Source organism: Lepidochelys olivacea (assembly GCF_965140295.1).
Source record: "Lepidochelys olivacea isolate rLepOli2 genome assembly, chromosome: 5".
Taxonomy (NCBI): Eukaryota; Metazoa; Chordata; order Testudines; family Cheloniidae; genus Lepidochelys; species Lepidochelys olivacea.
In genome coordinates, this window is record NC_140415.1 from 4,283,486 (window position 1) to 4,311,467 (window position 27,982).

At 52.8% G+C, this 27,982-nt stretch overlaps 1 protein-coding gene across 4 annotated transcripts in view; it reads left to right on the forward strand.

The window, feature by feature from the left end:
• CNTFR (ciliary neurotrophic factor receptor) overlaps positions 1 to 27,982 on the forward strand; it is a gene marked incomplete at its 3' end in the record, with an annotated part of 459,556 nt that overhangs the window by 304,687 nt on the left and 126,887 nt on the right. The gene's annotated exons all lie outside the window — the stretch shown is intronic.

Consider the following 27,982-nt stretch of genomic DNA (forward strand, 5'->3'; position numbering starts at 1 on the left):
TCCTGGGCTCGGGCCATCCAGCCCGGTGTGTCGTGGGTCTTTTCTCTAAACACTTGTTTCACCTTACTGGGTCCATCCAAGGGGCCAGCGGGGCATTTCTGATTAGGAGTGATAAATGATCTGACATGAAAGGCGCCTGCAGCCTAACTCACCAGCCGTGAGTGGTGAACGTCAATCCTGGAGCAGCCGTGTACCAGGATGGCTCGCCCCTTATGGGCCAGAGGGCTGGGTCTAGCCCTAAAATATCACAAAATGAGGCACCTTTGGGTTCAATCAGGTAGTTCCCTAAAAGGGCAGCAGGTGGCTGCAGTGAAGGGGAAAGCCCAGGAAGCTGTAGCAGAGTCCGCAGACAGTGAGGAAAGGCTCTTGCAGGGAAGACCGTGAGAGTTCCTCCAGGCCAGGAGGCTTGGGAAGGGGAAGAAAACCCTTGGGTTCTGTGGACTTACAAATGGACTGTTTGGGGGGGGCTGGGGGGGGTTGAGTTTTATTAGCAGTTTCTTTTATATTAATAAACCCAGTCCCCAAGGAGGGATATTTTTGCCCAAGAAAAAGCCTGCCGGGAAGTTTTATTTGCACAGTCCCAGAGGGGAAACTGAGGCAGGCTGCCTGGAGCGTGACCCTTGGTGACGATGGGGCACGTCGGAAGCAGCCAGCCCAGTCACATGCCACCTGTGAAGTTTAACGCTGTGGCGGGATGATGCTATATTAATCTACACACACACACACATCCCGCACACATACAAAACAGACATTATTCAGATTGTAAATTGAGGAACATGCAAGTCAGGAAATGCCAGAATTCAGGTGTAACCTTAACTTTTCCCCCTCCTATGTATGCCTTAGGATCTGATCATTGACTCTTTCCTCCATGGGTGTAGGACGCTCAGTAGCTAGGAGGGGCTGATGTCCAGGGGAGAGGTGGAAGGGCTAGATGAGCAGATCAGATGAGAATCCTTGGTGTGTGTGATGAGCAGGGACGAGGACAGGCTGTGGACCAAGGGCGGGAGGCCACGACGGATCTGTTCTTGTAGGATGTCAGCAAGATGTTGTCCGGAGAGGGTGGGACCAGACCCAGCTGAGTACAACGAGGGGATCAAAGGCAGCAAATAAACCCTGGGGCTTTGGGCCTGCGAACCAGGGAGGCCAGAGGCATGTGGTTGCCGGCAAAGAGCATGGCAGACAGAATGAGGAGAGAGCCACTTGTTGTGGGTGAAGGCCCCCCCCCCCCCCCGCAGCACCTTATCAAGAGTTGCCGGGTAACGGGGCAGCAAGAGGGTGGTTTGCTGGAGTCATCCAGGAGTGCGGGGAGTTAGGGAGAAGGAGGGGAAATCTACAGATGAGTCAGCAGATGGGGAGGAGGGGGCGGGAGGTGGCAGAGAAGCTGTGGAGGGGCTGGATGGTGGGTTGATGAGGCCATGTGGCAATGGAGAGGCCAGAGTGGGTGCATCATTTACCGGCAACCCTGTCGAGTAAGTGACTCTCGTTCAGGCTGGACTCACCCCTGGGGCCCGTTCTGTGAGGCTCCCAAAGCGCAGAGCGCCCGCCCTCCCCCCCACACCAATTCAGAGCCTCTCTGGCTCCAGGGTGACTTTGGAGGGCATGACACCCTCCACGACTCTGCTGAACGTGGCACCGTGGCACTGTGTCGCCCTGTGCCTGCCAGGGGGTTCTTCCCCCCAGCGGGGCTAAACCCGGGAGAGGCCCTGACGCCCACCAGAAATCCTTCCTGTTGGAAACCGGGTGGGAACAGCTGAGCTGGGCTGCACGTCAGGCTGCCATGCAGCTCTGCACGCAGGGAAGGGGAAGCTGGAGCCCAGATCTGGGCTGGAGAGAAGGAGGGGGCCTGGCTCAGCTTCTCGCCTCCGAAGGCTCCTTTCCAGCTGTGGCATAGCCCTGACTTTGCAATGGCTTTTACATCTGCTAAGCACCTCACTAATAATAATCCCCGTCAATCCCCCCAGGGGCCCGTGGGAATGGGTCGGCTTTAGCGCCGATATCCTGCTGGTTTCACTCGCTCCCAGCTTTCCCTGGGCTGTGGCAGGCTGGGGAGAGCTCGGACAGTGCCGGGGCTGCGAGCCCAGCAGAGAGAGCCGGAGATAAAGAAATAAGCGAATGCCCGATGTTGCTAATGTAATTAAATATGCAAGGAACTAATCAGGTGAGATGCTTTTTCTGGTAATTAATTTAATTGCCTGGATTTTAACTGAAAGCTCTCTGCAAGTTCTTCCTTCCCTTCCCCCCCTCCCCCATCACCCCTACCCCACTCACTTGCCTCTTCCTCTCACGGAATTAATAACCTCAGTGCAGAGACATGCTACTGCAGAGGGGCATGTCCCTGAGTGGACAAGGACCCCCTCCTTTCACCCAGCGTGAAAACAAGAGCCGCGCCAAGCTCAGAGCAGCTTCCCAGCCTGGGTTTTGCAGGCCCAGCTGGGCCTTGTAGAGGTGCCCCCAGCCCTGCCTGAAATCCCAGCGTAGCTCAGCATTGGGGTTCACCCTACGGAGGTTGGACTCAGAATTGGAGCCCTTGCTCAAGAGTTGGCTCACAGCTTGGTGCTGGCCTCTTCCCCACCCTGGGCAGGGCAGGGTTCAAAGGGAGAGTGCAAATGGTCACAAGGCCAGTCTGCCCCATCATCCAAAAGCGTCCCCGGCTTCTGGGTTTGAGCCACTGCAAAGGGATTTCCCATTCCGGGGTCAGGCACAATTATCCACCTCTTCAGTATCCTCTCATGTCGTTGGCTGGCCATTCAAAAAAGAGCCGCTCAGGAACAGGTCCGTGCCCACTGATCCTTTAAAGCCACAGCCTCTTCTTGGAGCAGGCCACGTGGAGCCACTTTCTGTGCATAGGAAATCCTGCCCCTCAAGGGATGGTGTCATGGGCAGGTAGTCCCCGGACATCAAATGTGCAGATTTAAATCTGCCTGACTTGTGTGACTGCAAGGCCAGGTGTGGATCAAACCAGCCACGAACTAATGGGAAGCACAGATCCTTCTGGAATTGTCCATTATGGGCTTTCTTGTTCCTCCTTCTGAAGGCCCTGGCCACTGTCCTAGATGAAGAACGGGACTGGATGGCCCCCTGGGCCAATTGTTTCAGGCTACGTCCCTCTTGCTGTTTGCCCTGGGGGTTGGGTACTTGCCAATCAGGCCGTCACTGAACTCGTGTAGTTGAAGGTCTTAGAGCACAGTGAACATAACATATTGCGCAGATATTGGAGAGCCGCTTAACCACGGGCCAGGCTGAGCCTCGGAACAGCCAAGTGCTGTCTTCGCTGGAGTGATTCCCATTTACACCCAAGAGGCTGCACGGGGCTGTGGAATCAGGACACTAGGTTCTCTTGGTGCTTCCACTGGCATCCCACTGCCCAGGGGGTTGTGCTGGGTGAGCAGGGCTAGGCGTGCTGGGAGACGGGGATGCAATGGGACTTTCCATCCAGGGAATTCTCTCCTGAAGAGCACAGCTCTGTGCGATGGATTGCGCGGGGTCAGGAAGGGGGTGGAACCGGAGCACCCTGGGGGAGCTGAGCCATCTCAGAGCAAGGCTAGAAGGCAAGCTCCCGGCTGAGCCAGAGCTCACGCTCCGAGTTAGGCAACGCAGGGCCCGAGGGCGGGGGAGTGGCTGTAACAGAGATGTTAGGAAATAATGTGCTCTTGAGGTTTGGCACATGGCTCTCTTTTTTATAGTCTGTTATAAAAATAATTTTAACAGGCCAGAGAGGAGAGGATAGTTAGAGGCAGAAGGTCGGCCAAAAGAGGAGAGTGAGGTGTCTGTGCAAATGGGACCAGGAAGGCCTCCCAGGCAATGTGGAAGGGGGGCTTGAGTTAATGGCCATGGATAGCAGAAAGGGAGCTCCTAGGTCACCCATACCCTGGAGGGAACCAATTTCTCCATCCCTGGACACATCTAGCTAGCTTGGGTCTAATAATGCATCCATGAGCACGCTCCCTCAGCCCCTAGGAGCTGCTGAGCCAGAGTCAGGGTCCCCGCCATTCATTCTAGCCAGGGCGGCTTGCGTCGGTGTCCAGGTGGGAGCGCTCTCTAAGCCAGATGCATCGGGAGTGAGAGTACAGCTAGGGCTAGATCCCAGGTCAGCTCTCCAGAGGCTGGGGGAGGAGCGGAGAGAGAAGACGGGGGAAGCTGCAGAGTGAGCGGGAGCGTGCGGGAACCAGACACGGCGTGCACCATAGCGTGGCACAGCAGCCAGCCCGGAGGAGTCCGTCGCTTTGGAAGCCTGTGACTGCTCTTTGCTAGGGGATCTGTCCAGGGGGAGGCTGCCAGCTCCGCTCGTCCCATGTGTCCCTAATTGCCTGCAGTGCAGGTGAGCGCTTGGATCCGCGTGGAATGGAATGCAGCACGTTTGACTCCGCAGAGTGCCGGAGCTGGCAGGGGGCCACCCACCAGACTTGGAGAGAAGGGCTCCGTGCTGGACTCCTTCCCCGGCTGCCTGTCACTAAATGGCTGGCGAGATGAAGGGGAAAAACATGCGGTTTGACGGAAAACGACATGGAAAAACAACCAAATTAACAGAAAAACAAACAAAACCCAACCAGGGAGGGTAGGGGAAGGCAGGCAACGCAACAGAAACCACATGTGAGCGGGGGGCCGGGATGGCCCGCGTTTGTATTCTCTGGCCTGATTAGTGGACAATCAAGCATTAGCTGCTAATAAATAATAACAACCCCCTGTTCCTCTGCCTTGGAAGTCGCTTTGCTCCTCAGCTGGGCTCCAGCTGCGGTTTGGGGCTGGGCTCCCCGCTCCCTTCCCTTGAAAAAAAAAAAGAAAGAGAAAAAGAAAAACATCTCCATGAAAACCACCAGCCTACCCACTCCTTCGTGGGACGGATCCCTTGCCCGGCCATGCCCCTGAACTCTTTGGGTGACCAGATGGCAAGTGTGAAAAATTGGAGGACTTTTTTTTCAGGGGGTGGGGGTAGAGTTGTGTATATAAGACAAAGCCCCTAATATCGGACATCTGGTCACCCTACTGCGCTGCCCCAGGGGGTAGGAGGAGCTGATGAGGTGCTGCTGTGTCCTTTGCTCAGGTAGCGGGGGACAGAGTGTGGCCCCCGTCTTGCAGCTGTGTGAGTGGGCAGCCTGCGGGAGGCGGGTGGTTGGCTCTTCAGAGTCAGTGCGGAGCCCAGTGCCCCGGTTCAGCATTGGGGGTGCTGTGCTGCAGGGAGAAGTGTGGGTGACTCGCTCCTAGGGTTGCCATCAGCCCAAGTTTCCCAGGATCGGCCCGTTTTCCAGGTAGCCACCACGAGAAATCTGCAAGTCTTCCCGGGACACTAAAAATGCCGGGTTTTGTCAATCGCATGATAATGCATCTCTCTGCCAAGCCTGCTCAGAGATGGGAGTAGTACCTGCATCCCAGCCAGATGGCACCAAAGGGTGGCCAGGACCAGCAAGTGGGTGGCAAATGGGGGCAGGGTAGTGGCAGATTCATCGGGTTGAAGAGGAAGTGGTGGCACAAAGGCAGGGGTATTGCAAGACTGAACTGCCCCCTGCTGCCTGCCTGGTAGCCAGTGGGGTGTCCAACTGCAGGGGCTGGGAGCCGGAGTCTGGGGGCCCAGAGCTGTGGGGAAGAGAGAGGCTGGGCCTGGCCTGGGAGACTGGGCTGGGCAGTGGGGGTAGGCGCAGCTGGTTGGCCAGTGCCGTGGTATGATGTGAGAAGCAGAGAGGTCTCTGCCTTGTAAGTAATAGCTGGCTCCTGTTTTTTTGTATCTTGGAGGCGGCAACCCTACTCAGTATAGTGAGCCCTCACCTTGAAATGAGGGCTCACCCTGGGGCAGCACTAGGGGGCGCTGTGCGCCTGGAGCAGTGGGGTGGGGACGCTCTCCCCTCAAAGTCAATGCTGACCCCAATGTCCCAGCACCATGCTAGTGGGGCTCTGTACCGCATGCAGGTGTGTGGGTGTCACAGTAGGGGGCACTCTCCCTTTTGAATCATTGCTGCCCCTCATGGCCCAGTGAGTCAGTGCCTGCTGTGGGGTGACTCTGGGGAGTGTACGGGGCAACTCGGGGGGGGTGCCGCAAGGCGACTCAAGGAGGGTGCCGCAGGGCAACTCGGGGGGGGGATGCAGTGGGGTGACTCGGGGGATGCTGTGGATGGCTCAGGGGGATGCTCTCTCGCAGACTGGAGAGGGAAACGAAGCCCTGACTGCTTGCGACCATTAACCCCCCTTCTTCCGGTGCTGTTGGACTGGAAAAGGTGCTGGGTGGACACTCAGTGAGTCTCCGTGTCCCCAGGACCACCATGTCCCTCAGCACCATGCTGTCTGTAGTTGGGCTGATGACAGCAGGTTTGGGGATCCCTGCAGGTGAGATTAATCTGGCTGGGCCTATAAAGTAGAATAGCATGGGACTGCTGTGTTAATTGCCACCTCAATACATCAGCAAAGTATCCCCTACAGAGAGATAATGATGAGGCATAGGAGTGACCCACAGTTCACCAATAAACCACAGTGGTGGGAGTGTTACAAATTAGATTAGGTTATTACGATGTGCTATTAATCTAAATACAGATCATTTTACTGGACACACAACCCTCAGAATTCAGCCTCCAAGTCCTAAGGGGATTGGATCACTCAGGGCTCAAAAACTCAACCCACGAACCTCGCTGCTTATGCACAGATTTCAGGCCCTGGCAGTGCTGAGGGCCGGGAAAGGCATGCTGGGTAAGGATATGCAAATTAATATCTCAGCCTTTAAAAGAAAACAAAACATGACACCAGACCGCAGTCCCAAATGCAATTAGCTCTAATGGAATTAGGAGCAGAACTAGACAAACAAACACGTTCAAAGGCAAGGGGTAACCTCTCCACCTCGTCCCCCGGCAGGACTCGCTTGGCCCTGCCAAGGGGTGTGAGAGCGAAAGAGAAGGCTCTTTCCAAATGCTGACTGAATGGGTCTAATCGCCCCCCCTCCCCCCCCCCGCACACATGTTATCACCGCCGCATTCCTTCCCTTCCCTCGCAGGCAAGCTGCCCGGCTGCAGCCTAGCAGAGTGGTGCTGACTTGGCTTGCCGTGTACACTATGATAATCCAGGGCAGCCGATGTCAGAAACAATAAAAATATCCTTTCTTCCCGCTGTAAACACAGAGCAGCTGCGAGGGCCAGGGGGGCCGGGAGCTCTGAGCCATGCCACGGCAGGCAGGGGGCAGTGGGGGCTCATCATAAAGAGAGGAGCATTCATTAGACCCCATCAAAGGTTCTGCTGGTCTCTAAGAAGCCCAGTGTGCTAGGCCTCTCAGGAGAGCCTGTCTGTCCGGGCTAATAACCCTGTGAAATCTGACATTCCCTGCTCCTTCTGTTCCACCAAGTGTCTTGGGCACCTCATGGAGAGCCGATGGAGTAGCAGCACCTTATATTTATATAGATCATCTTTGATTCAGAGATTTTAAGGCCAGAAAAGACCATCAGATCATCTAGTCTGACCTTGTGTATAGCGAGACCAGTTTCAGCCGGTTACCCTTCTAGTAACCCCGATAACTTGGGTTTGGCTAAAGCCTCCCTTCCCGAAAGGCAACCAGGCTGGGGTGTGAAGACATCAAGAGGTGGAGAATCCAGCACTTCCCTTGGGCCTTGGGTCCAATGATTAACCAGCCTCACTGTTGAAAATCTGCATCATTTGAATGTGCCTGGCTTAAACTGCCAACTGTCAGTTCTTGTTGTATCTTTCTCGGCTAGATTAGAGAGCCCGTTAGTACCTGATATTTTCTCTTCATGAAGGTGTGCACACAGCAGCTGAGTTTTTGAAGGTCTCATCCACTGGAGGCTACATGAAATTCAGCCGATCTGACTCTGGTGCTCTGAACAGACCCTGGGGCGCTTTGAACTTTGGCCGTAGTGCAGTAGGAAAGGCCATACATCCGCTCCGGGGCCTTGGACAAAATACCTGGGCCTGCAGTCCTTTCTCAGGCAAAATTCCCAGCACCTTCCAGCAGAGTCCTGCCTGTGTTAGGCTCGCAGGACTGGGCCCAAGCTGCGAGCTGGCAGATCTTCCCTGTCTTTGGGCATCGAGCTGCTGCAATAATAAGACGGTATAAATGCCTAGGCAGATCAGAGACTGACTCTGAGTCAGAGGTGGAACAAGCAGTCGGAGCAGAGGCCTCTCACGGGAATTCTGATGCTCCGTCCTAATTAGTTTCTGTCCTAGTGTCCCAAGTAATAAAGCGTGAGGGAAGAGAGAGAGCTCCGCAGGGGGATGGGTCTCTGAACAGAAGCTTGGCCCTGGCTGCTGTCGTAGCCTGCCCAGTGCCTGCATCAGTGAAGATGTGCACAGTAACCCCATCCCCGCCGGGGACTGCACACCCAGCTGTGCAGCCATCTCCCCCCAACCTCCTCAGTTTTCACTTCCCCACGTCACCCCCTCGACGATTCAGTTAGGGCTTGGTGACACATACAGCTCTCCCGGCGCCACAGCGCTGTCTACACCAGGGCTGAGGTCGGTCTCACTGCGTGGGTTTTTCCATCCCTAAGCGACATAGCTATGCCGACGTGAGTTTATAGGATAGCCCTGGCCTTAGCATTGGGAGTGCTGCCTGGCATCTACCCTGGCGATTGTTTAGCCACAGAACAGCTACAGCACAGAGAGCGGGAGGGTGAGCACACACCCAAAGCTGCCCCACTGGCAGAGGGGAATTCAGTCCCTATGACCCATTCAGTCCTCGCCCTCTCTGCTGCAGCCACCAAGGTGGGCCAAGCAGTGTCCGTTGCCGTGGCAGGCTTGGGGCTGCTGTGGGCATCTGGCATCAAGGTTGATTCAAGCTGGGTGACATGATCTGCTGCTTCTGTAGGTTTTCTTTTACCCTCCCCGTCCTTGAAATGCAGCCGCTAAAGCTGGCCTGCCTCACTGCGGCCCTGATCCAAAGCCCCCGGAAGCACTCCTCTGGACATTAGTGACTGTGTTGGGGAGGGGTCCTCGGTCGCACCGAGATCCTCACTCCGATCTCAGCTGCCCCAGTGTGAGTCAGGACCAGCTGCGTGGCCGTCAGCGGGGTTCACTCGGAAACCCCAAGGTGGTGAGTAAGTTCACAGCTCTAGCTGGTCACCTGAAAACCTGGGTTTCCATCTGGATTTGGGGGCATGAGCAAAATGAGTTTGAGGTTCTCATCTTATTCTCTGGGGGGATTTTCCTGCACCGGTAGGCAGGGCAGCCAGTCTTTTCAGTTCGGTGCTCTGGTCTGTGCTGGTAGGACAGAGACACTTAGGTGTATGGGGCTGGCAGGCTAGGGGGAACCTCAGCCATCACCTGGCAGCCCCATGGCAGCCCAGTCCCCAGCCTCTCGCTTTAATGAACGCTAAATTCCCCCTCCCCGCCACCTCCCAGGTCTGTCTTGGTCTCCCCCCCGCCCCCTGTGAATGCCAAAGCCCTGGCGTCAGCTGGGAGATTTCCCCCGACTTGTTTATCCTTGTTAACATGACAAACCCAGCACAATAATTAAAGAAGCCAAACCATTGTCTAAACAGCTTCCCACAGCCCCCCACCCCCATCTTTGCCTTCCCTCTCTGAGCTGTCTGCAGTGCTGACGGCAATTAACCAGAGAAGCTCCAGCCGCATCATCTCAGGGACGTCCCACGCCAAGCGAGCGGGGCGTGATGGGGGCCCCGGTGGCGTGGAGATCCGGCGCTCTGTTTACACTGGGCTCCCCTCTGCGGGGGTGCGGCTCGGCTAAGTGCCCCTTGTCAAAATATTTTTGTGAACTTCCTGCCACCGGCGGGTGCTGAGTTTCCAGGTGTCCGCCTGTGCCATGGGGTTCGCTCGCAGGGATGGGAGAGAACCTCTCACCCCCCTGCTGCCCACGTCTTCCTAGCTCCCCGCTGGCAGGCCAGAAACACCAGCCTCTGCTCCTAGCTTGGTGGTGCCCCTCTATATAGCCCTTATCTCCAGGGCCCTCCCTCGCCTTTCCCAGACCAGTTACCCGTGGGGGCAGGCGTCAGCCCTGGGGGGCTTACACTGCGAGGTTTGTGGTCTGCTGTTTGGCCGGTGGCATGCACGGGTGGTCAGATCCCATCGAAATCTGTACAGACGTTCAGGGAACTAACTCTGCTGGGGTTAACAGCCCGGCTGCTCCCCTTAGGGCAGGGCTGCGTTCCAGCTCGGGCAGTCGTATCTGGGCTAGCTCTGATGGAGCTAGTGCGCCATGCACAGCAGTCTGGCTGCCCTGGTGCGGGCCGCGGCACAGCTCCATACCCACGATCTCCGACAGGATTGCACCGGGGCGGCTAGCCCGGGCGGCGGCTGCTCCACTTCTGGTTTTAGTGCCCTAGCTCAATCAGCGCTTGTGCGGCTGTAGCCACCTGAGCTGGAAATGACCCCTCCAGCCCAGTGTAGACGTACGCACAGGGTGCAGGGTGGCGATGGGCGGGGACCCTGCCGGGCATTCCCATTCCACAGGTGTGTTCTTCACCTGTCTGATCTCGGGGAAAGTCCTGTCGTGTCTTGGGAATGGTAAACACACCGCCAGTCCTGGCGCTCCGGGGCTGTCCACACACTAACCCAATAAGGAGACATCTCCTTTTGTCAGCAGGAAGCAGTGGGGTTCTTCCTGGCCTCTGAGCCTACCACGCCCTTGCCCTCCCCCTGCTCGCCCCACCCCTGCAGCCACTTCTTGGCAAGAAATCAGAGGGGGTAAAGCACAGGACTGGGAGAGGGAGACATGATATATTCCTCGGTCTGCTATATGGCTTCTCGGTCGCTTAGTGCTAGGTTTTGAGAGGTGCTGAGCTCCCCGTGGTTTGGAGGAGTGGTCCTTACCCTCTTTGTGCCTCAGTTTCCCCCATGTAAAAGGTGCCTCAATTAACACTTGAAAAGCTTTTTCTGGCTCTCCAGTGGAAAGGGATTAGAACTATTTCATTGTGTCCCATCTCCACACCCCCTACCACTTTCCCCATCCCCACCTCTCCTGCCACAGCTCACCTGATGAGTCCCAAGTGGGGGAGGGGGGCTCAGACAGACAGTGAGGGATGCAGCAAATAGCTTATTTTGCCGGGCGCTCTGTCCAAGGTGAAGCTGGGCGTACTTTAGCCTGAATGACAGTGTAATTAGCTGTGGTTTCCCAATCTGGCATCCTTGCTGTAAATAATTTAGAATAATAAATGGGATCGCAGCAGGGCTCTGCGGTGGGGGAGGAGAATTTGGGGTCTGGGAAACAAGGAGGGGAGCTGAGAGGAAAGCGGGGGGGTCTCAGGCAAGCCGGGGTGTGTTCCCCCCGAGATCGTGAGCTGGAGGATTTTGGCAGCTCATGGATCATTCCCCTCCCCGATCCTCCTGAGCTGTCAGTATCAGTCCTACAGGCAACTGCAGGACAAGTTCCAGTCGCTCTTGCTCCAAGCACTTTAATGCTGTTTAAACAATTACGCAGTTGATAAATTTTGACAACAAGAGATAGCAATAGCCTGGGAGAGCATGGAGTGGAAATGCTCTAAACAGATGTCCCTTTTCTCCCCCTCCTCCTCGCCCGAGCTCCCCGGGGGTCTTTAGCATTTGCTGCCAACTAAACAAGACAGTGTTCACTTGAATCGGGGCTGGGGAGGGACTCCCTTATTAAAATAGTTGATGATCTTATCCCGGGAGTGGAAGCTGCTCGCTCTCTCCGCACTCGGGTCTGTGTTCCATCAAAGGAGCTTTGCTGTATGTGACCGGCTCAGTGCAGGATGTAGCTAACCTCGAAAGGTTTGCACCGTGCCCTGGGATCTGTCCGGGTCCCACGGACTCAGCAGTTCGTTGGGCAGAGGGCTCCTCTCGCAACACAGCTGAAAAGCCTGGTGGGGAACAAGACAAACCTGCTATCGGGCACGTCTCCAGGAAATTCATAGAATCATAGAATCATAGAATATCAGGGTTGGAAGGGACCCCAGAAGGTCATCTAGTCCAACCCCCTGCTCAAAGCAGGACCAATTCCCAGTTAAATCATCCCAGCCAGGGCTTTGTCAAGCCTGACCTTAAAAACCTCTAAGGAAGGAGATTCTACCACCTCCCTAGGTAACGCATTCCAGTGCTTCACCACCCTCTTAGTGAAAAAGTTTTTCCTAATATCCAATCTAAACCTTCCCCACTGCAACTTGAGACCATTACTCCTCGTTCTGTCATCTGCTACCATTGAGAACAGTCTAGAGCCATGCTCTTTGGAACCCCCTTTCAGGTAGTTGAAAGCAGCTATCAAATCCCCCCTCATTCTTCTCTTCTGCAGGCTAAACAATCCCAGCTCCCTCAGCCTCTCCTCATAAGTCATGTGTTCCAGTCCCCTAATCATTTTTGTTGCCCTTCGCTGGACTCTCTCCAATTTATCCACATCCTTCTTGAAGTGTGGGGCCCAAAACTGGACACAGTACTCCAGATGAGGCCTCACCAATGTCGAATAGAGGGGAACGATCACGTCCCTCGATCTGCTCGCTATGCCCCTACTTATACATCCCAAAATGCCATTGGCCTTCTTGGCAACAAGGGCACACTGCTGACTCATATCCAGCTTCTCGTCCACTGTCACCCCTAGGTCCTTTTCCGCAGAACTGCTGCCTAGCCATTCGGTCCCTAGTCTGTAGCTGTGCATTGGGTTCTTCCGTCCTAAGTGCAGGACCCTGCACTTATCCTTATTGAACCTCATCAGATTTCTTTTGGCCCAATCCTCCAATTTGTCTAGGTCTTTCTGTATCCTATCCCTCCCCTCCAGCGTATCTACCACTCCTCCCAGTTTAGTATCATCCGCAAATTTGCTGAGAGTGCAATCCACACCATCCTCCAGATCATTTATGAAGATATTGAACAAAACCGGCCCCAGGACCGACCCTTGGGGCACTCCACTTGATACCGGCTGCCAACTAGACATGGAGCCATTGATCACTACCCGTTGAGCCCGACAATCTAGCCAGCTTTCTACCCACCTTATAGTGCATTCATCCAGCCCATACTTCCTTAACTTGCTGACAAGAATACTGTGGGAGACCGTGTCAAAAGCTTTGCTAAAGTCAAGAAACAATACATCCACTGTTTTCCCTTCATCCACAGAACCAGTAATCTCATCATAAAAGGCAATTAGATTAGTCAGGCATGACCTTCCCTTGGTGAATCCATGCTGGCTGTTCCTGATCACTTTCCTCTCATGCAAGTGCTTCAGGATTGATTCTTTGAGGACCTGCTCCATGATTTTTCCAGGGACTGAGGTGAGGCTGACTGGCCTGTAGTTCCCAGGATCCTCCTTCTTCCCTTTTTTAAAGATTGGCACTACATTAGCCTTTTTCCAGTCATCCGGGACTTCCCCGGTTCGCCACGAGTTTTCAAAGATAATGGCCAATGGCTCTGCAATCACAGCCGCCAATTCCTTCAGCACTCTCGGATGCAACTCGTCCGGCCCCATGGACTTGTGCACGTCCAGCTTTTCTAAATAGTCCCTAACCACCTCTATCTCCACAGAGGGCTGGCCATCTCTTCCCCATTTTGTGATGCCCAGCGCAGCAGTCTGGGAGCTGACCTTGTTAGTGAAAACAGAGGCAAAAAAAGCATTGAGTACATTAGCTTTTTCCACATCCTCTGTCACTAGGTTGCGTCCCTCATTCAGTAAGGGGCCCACACATTCCTTGGCTTTCTTCTTGTTGCCAACATACCTGAAGAAACCCTTCTTGTTACTCTTGACATCTCTCGCTAGCTGCAGCTCCAGGTGCGATTTGGCCCTCCTGATTTCATTCCTACATGCCCGAGCAATATTTTTATACTCTTCCCTGGTCATATGTCCAACCTTCCACTTCTTGTAAGCTTCTTTTTTATGTTGAAGATCCGCTAGGATTTCACCATTAAGCCAAGCTGGTCGCCTGCCATATTTACTATTCTTTCGACTCATCGGGATGGTTTGTCCCTGTAACCTCAACAGGGATTCCTTGAAATACAGCCAGCTCTCCTGGACTCCTTTCCCCTTCAAGTTAGTCCCCCAGGGGATCCTGGCCATCCGTTCCCTGAGGGAGTCGAAGTCTGCTTTCCTGAAGTCCAGGGTCCGTATCCTGCTGCTTACCTTTCTTCCCTGCGTCAGGATCCTGAACTCAACCAACTCATGGTCACTGCCTCCCAGATTCCCATCCACTTTTGCTTCCCCCACTAATTCTACCCGGTTTGTGAGCAGTAGGTCAAGAAAAGCGCCCCCCCTAGTTGGCTCCTCTAGCACTTGCACCAGGAAATTGTCCCCTACGCTTTCCAAAAACTTCCTGGATTGTCTATGCGCCGCTGTATTGCTCTCCCAGCAGATATCAGGAAAATTAAAGTCACCCATGAGAATCAGGGCATGCGATCTAGTAGCTTCCATGAGCTGCCGGAAGAAAGCCTCATCTACCTCATCCCCCTGGTCCGGTGGTCTATAGCAGACTCCCACCACTACATCACTCTTGTTGCACACACTTCTAAACTTAATCCAGAGACACTCAGGTTTTTCTGCAGTTTCGTACCGGAGCTCTGAGCAGTCATACTGCTCCCTTACATACAGGGCTACTCCCCCACCTTTTCTGCCCTGCCTGTCCTTCCTGAACAGTTTATAACCATCCATGACAGTACTCCAGTCATGTGAGTTATCCCACCAAGTCTCTGTTATTCCGTCCACGTCAATTCAATGTTGTACCCCAGGGCAGGCATGGCATGTGCCCACCTATTTGCACCAGCAGGCTTTCTGGAAGCATATGCTGGCTGGGGCTGGATTCTGCTGTCGGGTGGAGCCCAATCCAGAGTCTTCCTTGGATTTACACCAGATGACATTCAGCAGGGCAAGCTGCCTCTAGGGGGGCTGGGCCCGGCTCTGATCTCACTTCTGCTGGTGGCATTCTGCAGTAAATCCATCCCCACTGGGCTGCAGTCGGGGGTGTACGTTGGGTAGAAAGGGGTGTACGTCAGTGGTGTGGCCGAGTAGCTTACGCAGAGCTGACATGAGGGGGTGGAATGGGCCTGGGTATTCTAGGCTCAGATACTCTCCTGGTGTAAATGTGTGCAGTGCCCGCACCAGCGGAGGACCTGGCCCCTGCTAGTTCGGGATGGGGCATGGTAGATGCGAGTAGCAATGGAGCTGTCTTGTTGTAAACTCCTGCTACATCTCTCACTGGCTGATACACCCGTGGAGGTTGTTGTTGTTTTTTGTTGCAAACACTCTGGACACCTGCTGAGCGTGAGCATCACTCCTTTGCCCTTGTATATCAACTTTACGAACCATTTACACCCAGGGCCGCAGATGCATCTGGCGTAAGCGTGACCCACTAGTGGGTGGGTGTTACAGTCCCTCTCAGTGCTGATCCACAGAAGATACGAGGGGTTACAGCCCCCATCCTCGGAGGCTTTGCTCGCTCAAGCTGTGCTGTGTGGGTCCCTGGTTCAATCCCCAGCGGGTTGGTGGCAAAGTGCACCAGTGGCTGTCCTAGAAGCCTCGAGACGCTGCACCCACTCTGAGCATGCCCTGCTTGTGAAGCATTGCTGTGTCTCTCATCAGTCTAATCTCCAACGAGACAAGCCAAGCGTCCCAGCTGGTAACTTTTAAACCACAGGGGCGTTAGCTGCCTACCTGCCCCTTCAGTGCCATCTTGTCTCCTGTGCTGGTTGTCTGGAAGGAAATTATTTTCTGCGTCCAGTTTTTATTTTGTGCAGCTAGGGCAATTCCCCATGCCAAAGTGGAGTAGCCAGCTGAGAGCAGCATGTCGGGAACCTCTCCAGGGTGTCAGGCTCCTTGCTGGGTGATGATCTATTGCGTGGTTACGCTATGCACAAGGGAGGTGAGGTGTGGAATGCAGCCCCTCGTTTCATATGAGAGCTGGAGATATGGTATGGAACTAGAGAGGTGGGAATATCCTACACCTTTGTAAACTGCTTGCAAGTCAGAGTCTCTGACTATACATTTAAAATGGGGTCAGTATTGTACCATCCGTATGTCTGGGAATAGTGGCCTTATGTATATGCCCCATATGCTGTATGTACCTTCGGCAGTAACATACAACCTGGTGTTTGAATATGGGGATTCAATACGTGCACAGTCAGAATCCTAGACAGCTGATCAGATCTATCTATCTCTATCTGTCTGTCTGTCTGAACCCCATGCACATTTCTCTATCGATCTATCTCTGTCCCATGTTCATAACTGTGATGACATCTAAACACTTCGATGATGGCAACCTGTGTCCTCACCTCTGTGGCTCCCCCTCAGGCTGGGACATGGCATTGCAAGGGACTTTGCCTCTCACAGCGCTCTGGTGGCTACGTTCTCATCATAGAATCATCGAATATCGGGGTTGGACGGGACCTCAGGAGGTCATCTAGTCCAACCCCCTGCTCAGAGCAGGACCAATCCCCACTAAATCATCCCAGCCAGGGCTTTGTCAAGCCTGACCTTAAAAACTTCTAAGGAAGGAGATTCCACCACCTCCCTAGGTAACGCATTCCAGTGTTTCACCATTCTCCTAGTGAAAAAGTTTTCCCTAATATCCAACCTAGACCTCCCCCACTGCAACTTGAGACCATTACTCCTCGTTCTGTCATCTGCCACCACTGAGAACAGTCTAGAGCCATCCTCTTTGGATCCCCCTTTCAGGTAGTTGAAAGCGGCTATCAAATCCCCCCTCATTCTTCTCTTCCGCAGACTAAACAATCCCAGTTCCCTCAGACTCTCCTCATTAGTCATGTGTTCCAGTCCCCTAATCATTTTTGTTGCCCTTCTCTGGACTCTCTCCAATTTTTCCATGGTGACCACTTCCAGCCAGGCTCTTCCCTGGACTCCCTCACTGCATCTCCTGTGAGTCAGTCTTCAGGCCAAGTCACCCAGCAGTTCAGACCCCTTTCAGGGTCCTTTGCCCCTGCTGGACTTGACTCCGAACAATAAATTCTTTGATCCCTCCCCACAGGCCTTTCCTTGCTGGGAGTCCAAGTACCATGTACACGGGCCTTCCACTCCACCTGGGCTTCTGTGTCATTCCCTGGTCCCTGGGGCTCTTCTCTCCTCTGGGGCCCCACCACAGGGATTAACCCTGCTCCTGCAGCTCTGCTTCCGTGGCCACAGCCAGACCCAAACTACTGGGCTTTCCTTCAGGCCCTTCCCTAGCTCCCAGGTTGCCCCGTCTACTGAGTTCCCACTTCTGTTTAGTTGGTGCTCTGTTTGCTTCAATCACAGGCATTAAGGCCAGAAGGGACCATCATGATCATCTAGTCTGACCCCCTGTATATCACAGGCCACAGAGCCTCCCACATCACCTCCTGTAGCAGGCCCATATCCTACAGCTGAATTACTGAAGTCCTCAAATCTTCTTTTAAAGATTTCAAGTTACAGAGAATCCTCCATTTACTCAAGTTCAGACCAGCAAGTGACCCGTGCCTCATGCTGCAGAGGAAGGTGAAAAACCCCCAGGGGCTCTGCTAATCTGACCTGGGGGAAAATTCCTTCCCAACCCCAAATGTGACAATCAATTAGACCCTGAGTATGTGGGTAAGACCCACCAGTCACAGAGCTAGGAAAGAATTCTCTGTAGTAACTCAGAGCCCTCCCCATATAGTGTCCCATCTCTGGCCTGTGGAGATATTTGTAATAGCAGTTGCAGATGGGCCATATGCCATTGTAAGCAGTCCCATCATACCATCCCCTCCATAAACTTACCAAAGCTCAGTCTTGAAGCCCAGGTAGGTTTATGGCCTCACTGCTCCACTTGGAAGGCTGCTCCAGAACGTCACTCCTCCGATGGTTAGAAACCTTTGTCTTATTTCAAGCCTAACAGCTGGGGTCAGTCTTTCTAATTAAGCTCCATCTGGGGTCACTAATTAACTTTTATGTTGCCAGCTCATCAATAAGGCTGAGGAATAGCTGCTGTCATGATGAAGCCTGAGCCTGCTTTCCTCCAGGACCAGCTAGCTCAGAATTGTAGGACTGGAAGGGACCTTGTGAGGTTGTGACCGTTAGAAAGCTTATTTCTTCACCCTCTCACTTCCCTGGTCCATCTCGCATGAACAGAGAGCAACAATACCCGCAGTCCGAAGGTGCAAACAATTCGATGTTTATTGGGGTGAACTTCCAGCAAGCTTAAATCCAAGTTCCTTTTTCCTTATTTTCAAATCCCAACTTACTTCCTGTTTGCCCCAATTTATATAGTAATATTCTCAGCTGTACCTTAACCAATCATTTTACTGAAATTTACCTAACCAGTCCTAACATGGTTAGCTAACCAATTATATCCCACCACCTTAATTAGTTTACACCCAGCAAAATTAATTATACAGCAGACAGAAACAATCACAGAACCAGACAGAGACCATGCCAATAAACAATAATGAAGTGGGAACTATAATGACAAAACAATACAGAAGTGAGGATTTCCCAGCTATATCTATAAAGACATAAGGGTTTCCCAGGTGTATCTATTGATAAGTGAGTTCTTACCAAAGAGAAAACTATCAAACTAAATTTCCTTTTACATCTTCTAGGCTCTTCCCTTTATCTGGTGCTGATAGATCGGATCCCCTTCCTAACAGCCCCAGATTGCCTTATTTCAATGTGACTAGGCTGGAATGTGAGGAGGTGACTGGTCGCTTCCCAGCTTATGGCTGCCTATGCTGCTTGGCCAGAGGCCTTAGTTTAAGAACAGGGCCTCAGAGTGTCACAGTCCTTACACCGGCAGACAGTGATTTTGATTCTTTCTTTTATACCTCTATAACTAGCTAAGTGATAAACATACACCAAATTCTTAAAGGAGAGGCCTTTACAGTCAGGCCTGAATATCTGTATCCTAGCAGTGAGGTTCCCCTGATGTTATCTGGACCGGTGATCTGCTAGGTCACTCCAATCCCCGACTCTGGGAGCCAGCCTTACCCTGCTCTGCAGTGAGAACCCCCAGTCCCAGGCTGATCACGTGCAGCCTTTAGCATGGAAGCTGCTCCCAGCTACGTGAGTGAGCACTTTGGGCCAGCCGCTGCTTGGATTGTGCAACCGGATGACACTAGCCAATATCTCCAGCCCCAGACACAATCCTAGGAACCTCCGTCTTGCAGTGTCCAGTTATGCCCGCTGGATGCTGCAAGCGTATATGAGTTCATCAATTTAACAAAGAAATTGATATGTACCAGGCTTGTTCTCTCAGGGGGAGCCTCTGACACGCTTCATACCAAACGCACTGCTTCAGGTAGAATAAACAAACAAATGTATTAACTACAAAAGATAGATTTTAAGTGATTATAGGTCAAAACACAAGAAGTCAGATTTGGGCAAATGAAATAAAAGCAAAACACATTCTAAGCTGATCTTAACGCTTACAGTGTCCTTACAAACGTGGATCCTTCTCACCACTGGCTGGCTGGTCACCCTTCAGCGAGGCTCTCCCCTTTGATTAGCGCTTCAGTTGCTTGGTGTGGTGTCTGTAGATGGAGGTGGAAGAAAGAGAGAGAGCATGACAAATGTCTCTCCCTTTTAACATGTTCTTTCTTCCCTCTTGGCTTCCCCCTCTCCCCTTCAGAGTCAGGTGAGCATTACCTCATCGTACTCCCAAACTGACCAAAGGAAGGGGGGTGACTCACTTGAGAGTCCAACATACCCTTTGTTGCTGCCTAGGCCAGTGGCCTGTGTTCCTGTGAGGCTGGGCTGGGTTTGTCCCATACATGCCATTATAAGGTGTGAACTGCCCCTCTGCTCCTGGAGAGTTTTGCCTGGGCTTGCTTTAAGCCATGAGGACACATTTTCAGCCTCATAACTATATATATGAAATTACAACGTATAACATCACTATAACAACAATGCTCAGGGCATCCTGAGCCTTCCAAAGACATGACAAACTTTGCATTGGATACCATACAATCATATGATAAGGATGAACATGGGCATGCAGGGTGTTCCCACGAGGTACAGAGTGTCACGGAGGTCATCTAGCCCAGTCCCCTGCACTTGAGGCAGGCTAAGTATTACCCTGACAGGTGTTTATCTAATCTCTTAAAAATCTCCAACGACGGAGATTTCACAACCTCCCTGGGCAATTTATTCCAGTGCTTCACCACCCTGCCAGGAAGTTTTTCCTAATGTCCAACCTAAACTGCCCTGGCTGCAATTTAAGCCCATTGCTTCTTGTCCTGTCCTCAGAGGTTAAAGAGGACAATTTTTCGCCCTCCTCCTTGTAACATCACGACAGATGCCCATCGTGTGCATTGCATGCCTGGCATAGAAACACTTCTCAGGGAGCTGGAAAAGACCAAGCTGCACCAGTGCCAGTTGCTAGACCTCTTTGACCATGTGTCTTAGCCCCTATAGAGCTAACAGCAAAGGTGGCGCCATCTTTATTTAGCTCCAGGGCTGGTACTTTTGGAGCCAGGAGGATCTGAGTTCTTCTCCTTCCACCGTAAAGTTCTGAGCGACTGTGGTACGCAGCACGGTGACAAGCATGTGGTTCCTAGGGTTTGTTACAGTGCACGAGAGGGAGTCTGCGTTATATCCCTGCCGCTATCCAGTCACTGATGGCTGGTTTAGAGACTGGCATCCACTAAGCGTTATCCCTGTGGGGACAGTCCCTTTCTTAAGGACACCCCTTTGCCAGGAGCCATCAGTGTGGCCAACTGTGCCACCCTAACACAGCCCAGGAGGTGAATTCCAGCCAGGCCTCGCTGCCGCAGAGAGCCCTGCATCTCACAGAGCCCAGCCAGACGCTTTTTCCTTTAGCAGGCGATTTCTGCACTGCCTTCCTCTCGGGCTCTGTGACACAGTGACACTTGTGGCTTCCCACCCCAGGCTGCCGTGAACTAGTTCCAAAGAAGTTTGGCCCGGGTTGCTTGTTTTCTTTTCCTTTCTAACCCACGGGGGCAACCAGCAGCTGGATGATATTGCAGGAAGATGTTCCTGTTTGCATCCAGGGTGTGAAAAGAAAAGAGGCTAATGTAGGACTTAGGGCTTGTCTACACTTGAAACGCTACAGAGGAGCAGCTGTGCAAATGTAGCGCTTCAGGAAGACACTACTTACAGCGATGGGAGAGTTTCTCTCATGGGTGTAGATAATCCCCCTCCCCATGGGAGCTAGAGCAATGGCAGAATTCGTCCGTCGTCACAGAGCTGGCTACACCGAGGGCTAGGTCGGCTTAGCTACATCTCGAAGCGGGGTGGATTTTTCACACCCCTGAGCAATGTAGCTGAGTCAACATAACTTTTGAGTGTAGGCCAGGCCTAAGAGTAGCAGAAGCAGGACGATGCTGCCTAGGGGATATAAGCCGTGACCATGGCCCATCAATAACCACAGACTGTTTGCTCCAGGCGTATTGCTGCACCAAGCAGCCCGGGAACGAACAGTCCCGTAGAACGAGCGTTCACAGGATGAACAGTGTCAGGAGCGAAAAGCGAAGTCTGCTGAGTCTAGACCCAGCAGCACCATTCTTTGGTGCTGTTAGCAACACTAACTCGGGGTTACGTGATGCTCTCATCTCGAGGCTGTAGGCCTTTTTACATGCCCACATTGCACCACTTTAAAATGCGGGGGGGGGGGTTGGGGGGGGAGGATCAATGTTGTTAAACTGGTACAAACCATTGTGTGGACTCACTTAAATCGGTTTGCAGCCAGCGTAGATTGTTTTAGTTTAAGTTGGTCCATTGCTGTCTGTCCGATTTCCCCAGACTTACCACCCAAACACAACACTGTACTGTGGTGGCTTCTTGTCAGCTGTTCTCTTCCTCTGGGTGGGATAAACATCATCCTGCCACCCCAGAAAAGGGCCCCAGCTCCACATGTGTCTAGTGGAAATACACAATCCAGCTCTCGCCCACTTCTCCTCTAGTCCTTCCCTGCCCAGAACAGAGCTCTGAGCTCTTAACTCTTCCGTAAACACACCGACAAAGGGAATCCCTTTTGAACAGCAAGCCTGGGTTGTTCGTGTTATTACGAGAGTCCAGAAATTCCAAGCAAGATTGGGCCCTGTTTGTGCTCATTGTTGTACAAGCATAATGAGAGAGAGTCCCGGCCTCAGAGAACTCGCGGTCTGAACAGAGACACAGACTTGCCCAAGCTCACCAGCAGAGCCAGGATCAGGACCCAGATCTCCTGATTCCCAGCCCAGTGCCATGGTCCTCACTACAAGTACCCACTTGGGCTCCCTGTGGGATCCACTGGGACCTTGTAGGGCTGCCCCTCGAGCATGCTACATGTCTGCAGCTCCGAGCAGTGCCCATCTTCCCCCACGTGCTGCGTGCGTCCGACAGCCCTGGAGAAAATCTGTCCTGCGGCTCCATAGGGGCGCGTCTGAGCCCTTCACCGCTGGCTGCTCACCGGCCTGCCCTGCAGGGCTTGAGGCTAGAGTGACTGTGAAATGAGCTATCTCCTCTGACCAAGCCTGGCCGTCCGGTTGGGGGTGGGGAGAGATAATGGAAAGCCTAGGAGGCTATTTTTGGCAGCCTTTCTTTCCACTCCAGGCTCCGCCACTGTCCTCTAACCCTTCCCGTCCCTCCTCCCCCCATGGTGTCAAGCCAAGCAACGTGTTTTGGCCGAGGGTGTTGGGCCAGCTCTCCCGCCCCAGCGCTCCGGTCATTGACTCCGGGCCGTTCATGCACAGCACAATTCGCACTTTGCTGCAATGCACACAAGCTCCTTCCATCTACCAGGCCCCCAGGGGAACCCACCGCCGAGCGGCCCTCAGCGAGACAGCTCCTCCCTGATTTACTGCTTTTCCAGCTGCTGAGAACTTGCAGGGGAGGCGAGCCAGCCTTGGCGGTTTGAGGCAGGCCTGCAAAGCAACCACAAGAGGACTGATTCCTGGGCCCTGTGATCACCCACAGGGGTGGCCTGAGGCAACTGGGAGGAATGACAAGATAATTCTCCAGGGAATGCCATGAGCTCCTTCTGTATCAATAGAGCGGGGGCTGTGTTTGCTCCAGCCACCGCAGCCCAGCTGGGCTCTGGGCGGCGCTGCCAATATCCCAAGAAAAGCTTGGTATGGGGAAATTGTCCGGATAAGCTGCAGCCCATGGTTCCACACTGGCATCTAAATCAGAAGCCTGATATTCAACTTTGCTGGGCACTTTCTGTGTCTCTGTATGTGGAGGGAGCGACGGGCTCCCGGCATGTCCCAGCCTGGTCAAACACGCCCGCCGGCGCCAGAGGAGAATTCTGAGGTGGGAGCAGAGGTGTAAGTGGTGACATAAGGTGTAAAGCTGGGGAGAATCAGACTCTATGTTTTCGGGGAAGTTGGTATGAGGCAGAGAGCGGGCGCTTATTCCTAGTTCTCTGGCGTCCTGCGTGGGCAAATATTTACACCCGTGCAAAGCAGGCGGTAAAATGCTACTCAATTGGGATGTTACAGAGTAGCAGCCGTGTTAGTCTGTATTCGCAAAAAGAAAAGGAGTACTTGTGGCACCTTAGAGACTAACCAATTTATTTGAGCATAAGCTTTCGTGAGCTACATGACTGAATGCATCCGATGAAATGAGCTGCAGCTCACGAAAGCTTATGCTCAAATAAACTGGTTAGTCTCTAAGGTGCCACAAGTCCTCCTTTTCTTTTTGTAAATTGGGAAGTAAATGACTGCACAAAGTGCCAGGCAACAGAGAAATAATCCATTGCTGGGTATTCCTTGCAAGTTCCTAGTGCAATCCACTTATTGCCAGTGGAAACACTCCTGCTTTTGCAAACTGAATTTGCCATGTCACTTTCAAGAAAGTTAAACATCTAAAATGAGTCATTCCAAGTTGTAGGCAAAGGCTTGGGGTGGATCCATTCCGATCCTATAGAATCCTAGGGGTGGAAGAGACAGAGAACCGTTGATAACCACTCTTTGAGTACTGTCTTCCAACCACTTTTGCACACAGTTTATAGTGATTTCATCTAGATCAGGGGTTCTCAAACTTCCTTGCACCGCAACCCCCCTCTGACAACAAAAATTACTACACCACCCCAAGAGTGGTGACTGAAGCCTGAGCCCTCCTGAGCCCCACCGCCCTGCGTGGGAGGACCAAAACTGAAGCCCAAGGGCTTCAGCCCCAGGCAGGGAGTCTGGCTTCGGCCCCTGGCGGTGGGGCTCAGGCTTCAGCCCCAGGTCCTAAGCCGGCCCTGGAGACCCCATTAAAACAGGGTCGCGACCCATGTTGGGGTCCCGACCCACAGTTTGAGAACCACTGATCTAAACTGGATTGCCCTAGTTTACTTATGAGAATGTCATATGGGACTGTGTCAAAAGCCTTCCTAAAATCAAGCTACATCATATCCTACCCAGGTACACCTAACTAGGAGATTCCTGCAAAATACTAGCATGGATTATTTCTTGAGATACGATGGGGGAAATCACAAAACTTTGGATTTCAAAATCTTTCATAAAAAAAGCTGGTTCCCCTTTTTGACCAGCTCGACCTCTTTGTCTGGCCGTTGCCTCTTCTGCTTCGTGCTGCACGTTGCTGCAATCTGGGGTTCACAGACAAGCATCAGGGTGTCGTGACGGTTTTGTCCTTCCCATGTTGCTAAGTGGAAGGGGTCCTGGCTAGCAGCAGGGATACCTTGGCGAAGTTTAAATATGGAAATGTTGGTCGCGGTAGGGAAAAGTTTGAGAATCACTGCCCTAAACGATCATTGATGCATTCCTTGGATTCTAGTTCCTATTTTCAGTGCATGTCTGTTACTTTTCAGCCTTTTCATGGTGCGGCAGACAATTTGCCAGGATCTGCCAGATGCACGCATTCTCACTGCCAGCAAAACTGCCCGGAGAAAAAGTCCCCCTTCCACTAAAACACGTCACACCTGGGATTGCTCTCGCTTCTGTTATTCATTTTTTAATTATCCATTTGAAAAGGGCTTTATAGCTGCAAGTTTTAATGAACTGCCTCCAGCAAATCAGCTGATTCGTGCCTGGAGCTACTTTCCCCCACTTTGCAACTCCCTGTAAGGTACTTGTAAAGTGTGTGTTGTATCCCTGTCTGGTGCCTAATCCACATACAGCACAACAGCCAACCACTGTCTGCTGCTACCTAATGAGCTAAACTTTTAGCTTAAGGGAAATAGGTCTGTGCTTTGGAGCTGGAAGTCCCAGGTTCAAGTCCCGGTGGTTACCTGTTGGCTGGGAGTCTTGCATTTTCACAAGGGAAAGCCGGGTAGAATTCCGCCAACTTTTCTGTCTAAAAAGCTACATCCACAGGCAGCAGAGGTGGAATTTCACCTGAATCAGTCCCTAAAATAGCCGTATTATCAGGAGAGCATTTAGAAGGTGGTAATTGGGAGGCAGGCTCATTCCAAGCTCTGTTGCGGTTTGCATTGGACTGCGGTGGACGCCAAGCATTTCACTCAGCTCTTAAATGGTAGTGGAGTTTTTCTTGATCGTTAAGAAGCTCATAAAGAGGCTATAAAATATATTCTCTTTCGGAATCATCGTACTGGTTTCCCTTCCCCAGCTCGGCACCCTGTGGCCACTGACGGTAGGGTGACCACCTAGCAAGTGTGAACAATAAGGATGGGTCGGGGGGGGGGGGTGTAATAGGCGCCTATATAAGACAAAGCCCTGAATGTTGGAACTGTCTCTATAAAATCGGGGCTGCTGGTCACCCTAACTGACGTAAAGCTTGGGCCACATCCTCAGCTGATGTAAACTGGTGCCACTCTGGTGGGTGCAGACAATGGATCTGAGTGGGTCACACCAGCTGAGGATCTGGCTCCTGGGTTTGCTAAGAGTTCCTCATCCCCAGACACCAAAATGACAATCATCTAGGTCTAGGGCAAAATCATCCCAAAGCTGGAAGTTCCCTGTGGGAGGGGAACTGGGGAATCAGTGGGGCTGGGAGATTGGGAGTCCAGATTGGGAGTGAGCAACACCTTAGTCCTGAGTTTACAGTGGCCATATGGCTGCAGAAAAGGCCAGCGTCATCTGGGGCTTCGCTCTCAGAGGCTCATGGTTTCCCTCTCTTGGGTGTGCTGGGGCTCAGAATGTGTTGTGTCCTCCTGGACACCATGTTACCCAACGAGTATTGCTGATTTGGAGAGAGTTCGACGAAGGGCACGAGCAGCGACCCAGCGTGCGGTGGGATCAGCGTGGGAGGAGAGATGGAAGCAGCCAGGAAAGTGCTGAGGCGGGACAGGATAAGGTGTGGGAGGCTGTGCTTCATGCCACAGAAGCAGAGATGTTGGAGCTTAGCCACGTATTGCAGCGGGAGCAGGAAGGGGACTCTGAGTCGCCCATGATCCGTGGGTGCAGCGCTCGGAAGAGTGGGGTAACATAGGGCATCTATCCGGAAAAGCTTGCTGACAGCAAGCTGGCTCAGGCTGGGGAATCACGGAAGGCCCCTTGCTGGGGACTTTGAAAAGCAGAGCAGATGCCACATGCAAGAGACAGTGGAACATCAGTGTTTCAGAAGCAGATCATCGGCCCGGCAGTGGAGCTCCACACAGCAGCCGTGGGGGCCGTATAGAACCTGGGGGCGAGCAGGCAGGCAGCTGAGATTTGCGAGGCAGTCAGCAAAGCTGACAGGTATTTATTTTCCCTGCCTGGAGTTGGCACTGGCTCAAGCCCATCCTTCCCTCCCTCCCTCCCTCCCTCAGGCCGGGCCAGGCCAGGTGACTCGGTGTTTGAGCTCCAGGAGGAGCTGGTCAGACACGGTCCAGCTCTGTCAGGTTGTCTCCTCCTGCTCCGTCACTCTCCTCACCCAGAGCTGAGCTCCCCAGTCAGCTGGGACATCCCTGGCAGTTGAATGATGTCTCCGGTCAAGGCTCTGGCTTTCAGGGTCCCTGTCACCAGCGTTCAGTCCCTATCACCAGCAAGGAGGTCCCCGCGCGGCTGTCGGTGCATCCCACCCAGCAGCTGGAAGCAGCAAGCATCTGAATGACTCGTTCATCTTCAAGGGCCGCCCTGGCCCACGGCACGGTGCAGCCGGGGAGAGTCCTTTTGTTCTCTTCTCCATTGCTTGTAAAATAAACCTGGCCTGTTTGCCCAGACAGACATGAGTCTTCAAAGTGATCTTCACCTAACGTGGCCCTAAGGCCCTCAGATGCCATGGTGAGGGGCAACCCCTATAAACCTTTATAGGTAGGAACGAGCCCACCCGAGGGACAGTAGGTTCTGAATGCTCCAGACAGCAGGCCTAAGGTGTATATTGACATGCCGAAACCCATCAGTGGTTCTTGCAGCCCTGCATCATCTTTTCTTTATGCTAGGAAAAGGGGTGGTATGTTTTACAACGCAGTAGCCGTCTAGTGTGGACAAGGCAGCTGTAGTTTTAACACGTGTTAGCAGGTCAAGATGAATGCCAGGGAGGCACCAAGGGTTAATCTCAAACCTGCTAACTCATTAAAACAGCCTTGTCTACACTAGGGTTTTGCCCTTTGTTAGCTAGTTACCTAGCAAAGAGAAGGGCTAACAGTGACCTGTCATTGTTGTGCCTAGTTGATCCCAATGGGGAAACTGCTTCCTGATGGCAGCTGGGGAATCATGTTCTCCATAGATGCAGGAAGATCAAAAGCCCTTCTTGGAGAGATTGCAGCGGGTGTGTCCTTTGCCTCATGGGGGTCCAGCTGCAGTGAGTTCTGCAAGTTAACGACACACCACTCAATGCTTTCAGATATATTTTAAGCTGTTACAAAGGAACTTCAGTCCTCTTGAGTGCTTCAAAGGAGTTTTGAATAGTGGGAAGGCATCGAAGGCATTGGGGTGGCAGACAATTGCATAGCCACTTCTCCTCTGTGTGTGTATCTGTGGAGACGTATTTCAGACCCCTGTGGTTCTCGCTGGCTCACCAGAATCATAACTCACGGTGTTGAGAACGGTGCTCCCAAGAAACAAAATATCAGAGACCCTCAGGAACATGGGAGTAGCCTTCCCTTGGGGTATTCCACTGTGACCTGAACATGGACATCTATCTCTGAAACTGGTCCGGCACAAAAATGTAAACTTGTCCCTTGAAAACAAGGCTGTTTAGCTCGGCGACTGTATCCTGGGAAGCTGTGACTCAGAAAAGACCATGTACAAGGTCCCAGTGCAATGCTGTGACTAAAAGGACTCATAGAATCATAGAATATCAGGGTTGGAAGGGACCTCAGGAGGTCATCTAATC